Below are 6,556 nucleotides of genomic sequence, written 5' to 3' on the forward strand. Positions count from 1 at the left end.
CTCACAACCATCCGTAACAAGATCTGACGCCCTCTTCTGGAGTGTCTGAAGACAGCTACAGTGTACTTACATATAATAAATAAATAAATCTTTAAAAACAAAAAAACAAAGGTAGTATCATTTACTTGCCTGTGATAAGGAGTGAGATTAGTAAGTGAGGCTGCTTAGTTACTTCTTAGGCCACCAAATCTTAACAGAGCCTTGTATTTGGCAGTAATGTAGATAATTAAGTAGCTAATGAAACCATAAAATCAGCGTCTGGTGAAAGGACGTTGGACCAGAATCAATGTGAAATAAGTGATAATTAGGTAATGCCTCTTCGACAGTACATAATTGTATAATAATTAGAAGGAGGTTTTGTTCTGTTTTAAACACTATAGTTGCAAATATTTTACTATGGAGCTACACAAAACCCATATGCTTTGTAAGCTTGCCAGCGAAGGTAGGATTGTCACAGGATCATCAAGTTCTTTTCCTAGGAAGGCAAGAGAAACTAGGTTTGAGAGCCACAGAGGCCTTGGAGTCTAGAAGGAAAGCCGAGGATTCCTGCTGGGGGGCTTGGCTAGATGCTGTAGCTAGCCAGTAGCCCCCAGAGGGGGTGACAGCCCGTTTCGCTACTTGTTGAAAAGAGCAGCATACCGGGAGAGCCGACCCTCTAGGGATGGTGGTTTCCTGCTGTTTAGAAAGTGTGTTGCTATGCTTTGTGAACCAAACTCTGGTGAGGACTTAGTGAGGCTGGATCTTCATTGAGAAGGAAATTGTCCTTCCTCTCTGAGACAGGAATGGGGGCGTGCTCCAGCCCTCACTAGCAAGGAGCAGCTTTTCATTTGCTGATGCCCAGTACCATGTTGGATGCTTTGAGGGAAACCAGAAATTTGGATTTTTTTGGATCATGCTTAATTGTGAATCTTGGCAATTCACTCTTTTATTTGAAAAACAAAAGGTTGTAAAATAGTCTGTGATTTCTACCAGCTAAGTTGTTTCTGCCCCCACCTTTCTGCTCACATGGCCTCTGAAGTTTTGTTGCTGCCTGCCCTCTTTCTCTGGCCCTTCCTCCTCCTAATCGTGTCCATAAAGCTTACGTGTACTTTTTTCTCTCTTCAGGCTGCTGCCTCCTACTTGTGTGAGTTAGTTAACCACACATCCATTGTGCCCTAGTGTAGACTCCCCGAACTTGCATTATAGCGCACCAGCATCTGCTGGACAGTGGCGCCGTGCGTAGTTAATGTCTGTGTGGTTGACTGCTCCTCCTGTGTTTTCTATCGCTTTCCTTAGGCAGGAGAGAGCTTTCTGCTCCTTTACTGGCCAGCACAAAGCTATTTCACTAACCTTAGAGTTCCAGAAGCCCACCAGATCTCACCAGCCCTAGTAGCACTGCCCTAGTATAGTCCCATGGCACGGCTGAATAATCGTAACTCTGAGGATGATGCAGAAAAAGCAGGTTTACAGGGGGAAGGGGGTGGGGCAGCGGCAACACAGGGAGAGAACCTGTATGGGGCTGCTTTCAGAAGAACCTAAGACTGGAAAATGGTGCCACCGGCAGTTCAGGGGAGATTAAACAATGATATCTCAGAGAAAAGGTGGCCTTCTGAACACAGCAGAGGCGACCTTCCCCTTCAAGACACTTCCTCCAAGGCAGGCCACATTTCCAGCCTTTCCGTGACTTCACTTACCAAGTTTTCAAATTTAAGATTTAGAAAATGAATAAGCTACAATTCCATCACTCAAGTGAAATTTCATTTCGTTGTGTTTGTATACATATGCATTTTAACTGTGGGGTCAGTCATTGTACAATATACTTCTCTAACATATTTAGCAGTATATTGTGATGTCTCCCCCCTCTTCTGAGTATAAGGCTAATAGTCTGTTTAGGAAAGCTGTAGAAATCAGAATGAGCACTACCCACCCTGCCCGAGGCCAGCCACTGCTGCTGCTGTCCCGGCAGCCTGCTCATTCCTGCGCTCCAGTGTGTTGTGAGCACGCCGCGCTAAGCTTGTTGTTCCTAGTTGGAAATGTCGATTGTCATGAAAAAGGATTTTACTGTTGTAAAAAAACATTTTACCATATGTCCTTGTATGAAAGTTTCAATGTAGTTTTCTTTTTGAGGACTAAATTTGCCTGGAGTTACTGAGGCAGAGAGTCCACCCCCTTACCTTTCCCACTGGAAAGGGTCTGGGGTAACGTGCACTTCCACGAACGAGCGGCTGGTTTTGCCATACCTTTGATAGTGATAGAACGCTGATGTTTATTTTCAGTTGGGCCTGACTGTCTGCATCTATAAGTGTTGGTGCCCTTGGAGGCTGGAAGTGGAATGAGCTACAGGACGTGCATGCTAGGATCTAAACTCAGTCCTGTGCAAAAGCAGCTCGCTCTGCCTGTCTCTGCGTCATCGCTCCAGCCCCAGAGAGCTATTTTAAAAAGATTATCAATTGGGAAAAAAAACTGTTTCATGTTTGAATCTTATTATGGGACTGACCAGTGTTGTCTTCAGCTGTGTATGTTGGATATATCGTAAAACATTAGATTTATGTCAGTTAACTATTGAAAATGTCTTTTGCAAGGATACCTTCCACTTGTGATTTCCTTCCCCTCATCTTTGTTTGTTTGTTTGGTTTTTGGTTTTTCGAGACAGGGTTTCTCTGTATAGCTCTGGCTGTCCTGGAACTCACTTGGTAGACCAGGCTGGCCTCGAACTCAGAAATCCGCCTGCCTCTGCCTCCCGAGTGCTGGGATTAAAGGCCTGCGCCACCAGGCCCGGCTTCCCCTCATCTTTGTAATGATGGTTTTATTTTTACAGTTAAGATTTTCTAGGGATGATCAAGTCCATCACGCTGTGTCTTTATATTTGCTTTTGTGAGTAGAAAATGTTTGCCTATTTCCCATTATAGGGGTTTTATCCTTTCTTTATTCAACACTTGACAATCTATAGGATAATGGTATTTATTTTAAGGATCTGTTTAATAGTGCAGTTATCACAGAGTGTCTTCAGAAATGGCCAATAAAGTGCCATGTAAAGCTACCAGTGGGGATGGGCACAGGACAGGCAGGGACTAGATATGTACACTGTATTCTTTTACTCCCTCCCCTGCCCATCCCCAGCCTGAAACCTCAAGGTAGCTTGTGGCCACTAAGCCCTGAAGAGTGGGGCCAGCACTGCCCAGGGGAGGCTGTTCTATTGCCTGTTTAGGTATGAACCTGTTGGTAGGCCATTCGCAGGTACTGACTTTGTTCCAGCCCTCTGCCTTGAGAGGACCTTCCCTATCTCAGCACATCTCCACCCCTGAGTAATCCAGCTGCCTCTTGAGTCACACTGCGTGACTCCGCCTCTCTTTACTCACAGCTCTGCCAGGGCCCACTCCCTTGACCTGAATTAATTGACTCAGGAAGCCACATCCTTTTTCCTTCAAAGGCATGTCAGAAGTCCTCATGCTTCCCTATGCCTTTCCAGTGGATCTGCTTCCTTCACCCCGTAGTACCCACAGCTCCCACTCCAGACAAGACAGCAAGGCACTTAGAGAAGCCTAGTCAAAGGCTCTTTCTTCCTTTCTTGTTTCTGAGCTCCCTTTCTTTCTCTTTCTCTCTCTCCTTCTCTCTCTCCCTCTCTTCTCTGTGTAGCCCTGGCTGTCCTGGAACTCGCTCTGTAGACCAGGCTGGCCTCGAACCTGAGCTCTGTTTCTTCATTACTCAGTACTCCTGCCCAGGTTGGGTGCCTGGATAAAGCCCTACCCTTTCCACCTGTCACTGGTCAGGCTCAGTCAGAGCTTCTTCCAAGGCAAACCACTCACAGACTAAACCTGCGTGTGGAACGGCACTAAGCAAAGTTAATGATTATCTTTTTTTAGCAATGGTGTGTGCATGCGCATGTGTGCTTTCTTTCCTTGTTCACTCACTTCCGGGAGACTTGCAGGGACTCTGGACCCCATACAGATAGTACTTGCCCAGATTTGACTAGCCCAGACAGAAAAGAGAATCAGGCCAGTTTTCAACTTGACAGCTTGGTGACCTTTGATAAGATCACCTTTTCTTGGGATCTTAGACCTTGTAGTCACACTCTTCCAGCTGTGACATGCCTTGAGGAAGTGCAGGGAGGTAGGTTAGACAGGAGGAGAACGTAAGCTGCACCTGTTTGGTGGGTACTGTACGATCGGGAAGGGGAAGTACAGGCTCTGGGGAGCCCACTTCACTGATGACTGGGCAGATGGCCTTGCAGGGTACCTCTGTCAGCATAATTTACAATTATCCTGATGGCTTTAAGACTTGGGTTCAGGGTAGCCCAGCCCTAAACACACTCAATTTCTTCAGTGTTGTTTGGTGTGTTTTGGAGACAGTCTCATTTTGTAGTCCAAGCAGGCCTCAAAAACTGGGAAGCCATCCCTCTGCGTGAGCCCAGGTTTTGAGGTGGTAAGGTGTGAGCCACCATGCCTGGTTGGAGGAAATTGAGATCTAGGAGCCTGACTTAACCTTAGTATTTCATAGCCTGTAGTGGCCTGGAGTAGTTGCATTGTCTCTTGCTGTATCCAATATGGAAAAGAACAAAATGAACTTTTCCTGGTGTGAGTGTACAGGCCAATGCTACCTTCTCACTAAAGATCACCTGGTCTTACCTATAAACATACTTAGCCAGTTGTCTGGCATATGCTTGTTAAATGAATGTTACCTAGTGCATCCCTGCGCATAGCTGTCTGACGTCCCTTATTTATAGATGGCTCTTTCCTTCCCTTTGGCCTTATTTTAATTATGACTGGTGAAAAGTTACCTAAAACTAATCAAGATACCAAGTCAAGGCTAAAAGGTTGGGGCATCTGGAATAGTATAAGTAGTGGGGATATCTGTGTATTGAGCTCCACACCCTTTCCCACATCCCATTGTTTGGAAGTGCTTTCCTAGAGCAGTGGAGCTGTAAGTGTGGTTCTGTCGGGATGAATGGTCCGAGGACAGGAAGTCAGCACAGACAAGGGAGGAAGGCTTGCTTATGGAATGAGCAGCAGGCATTGAGGAGCAGCGCAAGACAGAAGGAAGGTGTTGGAAATCTGCATGAAAAAGTGATAGAAGACCCTGTTGCCCTCCTGACCCAGACATCCTCAGCACCTAGAAAAGACACCACAGGACTTGGGTATGTTTTAGGAGATTGCTGGCTCTGGGATCATTCTCCAACTCATCGAAGCTTTTGCTGAAACATCAAACCAGACTTTCCCTTGAGTGAATGTGCTTGCCAACTTATGCCCTGACTCCACCCATTGGAACAGGAAACTAAAACATGTTAAAACAGCCTTCCCATTCATTTCCCACTTCTTCTGTGCCACACTATAGGTGTCTCACCTCTCCACTGTCCACCCCTGAACTTCCAGAAACCTTGGTTGATGATTCTGGTGACCATTTTTAGGCTCCTAAAGGCAGTAACAGGACTTGCAAACGCCTTTCTAAATCCTTGGTTTTGCCTAACATCTCCTGACTGCTGTCCCCATGTGACCTAAATAAACATGATCATGTGAAGCCTGTAAGGCTGTTTGTTTTAAATAGCAAGCATCTCTGCTAAGCCCTGAAGCAGATGGGGTACTGGGGGCAAGGGAAAGGCCAGCATTCAAGTGTGCCTTCATCCCACTTTCACTTCCTCTCCCTGAGAGAAGGGAGGTGCTTTCAAAATACTGCTCAGAAAATAATTTCTCTTTTGTCACAGGACTGGTCCCTCACAAGAATAGAAGCACTAAGCTTTGTATGAGTGCTGTGGGCCACTTGAGGAAGACAGGACAAGCTGGACAGTTTGAGTGAATGGTGCTGGCTTCCATGCAAAGCAACAAAACAGGCCGGTAGCAGCATCTCTGGCATCTCCATGTTCTGTAGTATGTGTATAGGTCAGATGCAGTAACACCCAAAGCAAGTAGGCACAGGATGGAAAGGCAGAGCCTGCACCGCTGTAGGCGTCTAAGAAAAGGCTGCTTAAACTGTAGACAACTGGGCTCTCGGAGCCTACCTTCCTTTGCTTCAGCTTCTTAGTGACACTGGACATTTGCATAAGAGTTATTCATGCTCAGCTCCACATGCTACAGTTCAATACATCAAGATCAAAGACTCCATTCAGCTGTGCCGTGTGTCTTTCTCTAGTTTAAACCTGAAGAAGAGAGACCTCCACCCTATTTTGTTCTGTGTTCCTGGCTGCTCTGGCAGCTCCTGAAGGAGACAGGTAGTGTTGGATAGGTTGGATTGTCACGGTGGCCTGCTCTATGGTTTTATGCTTGGCTTTCCGGCGCTGTGCGATGGAGCCCAAGATCCTGAGAGCACTGACTGGCATGTCTCCACTTCCCTTGCATTGGCTACCATGGAGGTTGGCGCATTAACAGGTAACTGTCTATTCCTAGCACTGAGACAGTAATTGCATCGGCCTCATTGTGCCCATAATAACATCCTAGTGCTTTTCAATGCTAACTGTACGAATGGAGATTGTATGGCTTTCTACCAAAGAAGCCAGTGTGGTTGAGTTCCAGATACAGGACATTTCTGTTGTCCTATTCCTGCACTGCAGTTTGATAGTCCTTCATTTTTGAGAGGACCAGAGGTG

The sequence above is a fragment of the Mus pahari genome, chromosome 14 (genome assembly GCF_900095145.1).
Source record: "Mus pahari chromosome 14, PAHARI_EIJ_v1.1, whole genome shotgun sequence".
Taxonomy (NCBI): domain Eukaryota; kingdom Metazoa; phylum Chordata; class Mammalia; order Rodentia; family Muridae; genus Mus; species Mus pahari.